Below are 1,399 nucleotides of genomic sequence, written 5' to 3'. Positions count from 1 at the left end.
TTCATAAAACATTTAAAAAACACAGACACAGGACTTCTGTGCAGTGTCGCCAAAACTGATGCTAAATCAGGTCAAAACCATCTTGCTGTGCCTAATAGTGTCTTTGATGATGCCTCTCAGTCTGCAGTGTTATTATTAATATTATGCCTGGTGTTTGTTCAGCTCATGTCAGAGTTTTTTGGGGCTTTTTGATAGTGATGTGGCATCATTCTGTTTACAGTTACTGGAATTGAAAGCTTTTTAACTATTGGCAATGTTTGTCTTTTCTTACATGATAATTCTGTTGTTTTCTTTTTCACTGTATGCATTGGTATCTTGTCTAATTTCATGTTGTTGTTTGTATAAATACTGTATGTCTATGTCTTGTATGGTGTTGTATTGTTCTGCATATGTGCTATGTACAAACCTCAAATCTTTATTAAAGTCCTAATTTTCAGATGTAAAGAATGTGATTCATTTCTATATATATTCTATTTTTATATTCAGAAAAATGTCTGTAAGAGCTGCTCTTTCATTCAAGGACATGCACAAACACACACACACTTATAATTTAAGTGCAGCAGCAACAAACTCTTCTCTGGTAAGAGTGCTCTCCAGACTTGACAAGAAAAAATCTTATTTTTTCAATGACAGAGAAGAAAGTGTATTTCTTTGTTCTCTTGGTCCTCTGTTTATTCTCCTTCTAAGCAGATTAAATAAGCCTGGAGCCTTCTCCCTCGGGTGAAACAGGTGTAGATGCGAGTTAAGAGTAAATTGAGGATTTAGGAGACCAAGTGAGGCATCTGTTGTATATCAGCTACTCATTTAGTCATGAAAAAACTGGTTCTATTTCTGTAGCATGTGTTTTAGAGGCATAATGGGTTCAGGACCTCACATTCAGGGAATGTCTTAAATGAACAGTACACTGAAAGAAAACACGTGGCGTTCACAGTAGAACATATACAATATTCTGTGTCCACTACTTTATGCGTATTATTGTTTAGGCCTGTGAAAACATTTTATATGCAGTCTGATACTCTTCAATGTGACATGTAACACAATATGACATAAATATCTATTTGAGATAATGCAATACAATGAAATAGACCAGCAATTTTTTGAAGCTTGCATTCACTTTTTTTTTCTTCTTGTTTATTTAAATAAAGCAATTAATAGAAACTAAACGTTTTGTTAAATACTTTTTGGCCTTTTAGCAGAGAGTGTCATGAGAAGACTGATAACACTTTCTTATATGTCCTTAAAATGTAAGACTATACCGGCTTAGCTTAACTAACTGACTACAGACTACAACTAAGCTACTGCCCCCTATTATTAAGTTATCATGACTGTTTTTGTGGATTTCATTGTATTTTTTAAAGTTTTTTTTTTGGCTTTATTTGATAGGGACAGCTGAAGATAG

This window comes from Morone saxatilis, unplaced genomic scaffold, assembly GCF_004916995.1.
Source record: "Morone saxatilis isolate NCDOM2014 unplaced genomic scaffold, NCSU_SB_2.0 Contig14, whole genome shotgun sequence".
NCBI lineage: Eukaryota > Metazoa > Chordata > Actinopteri > Moronidae > Morone > Morone saxatilis.
Note: the sequence above shows the minus strand (reverse complement) of the source record.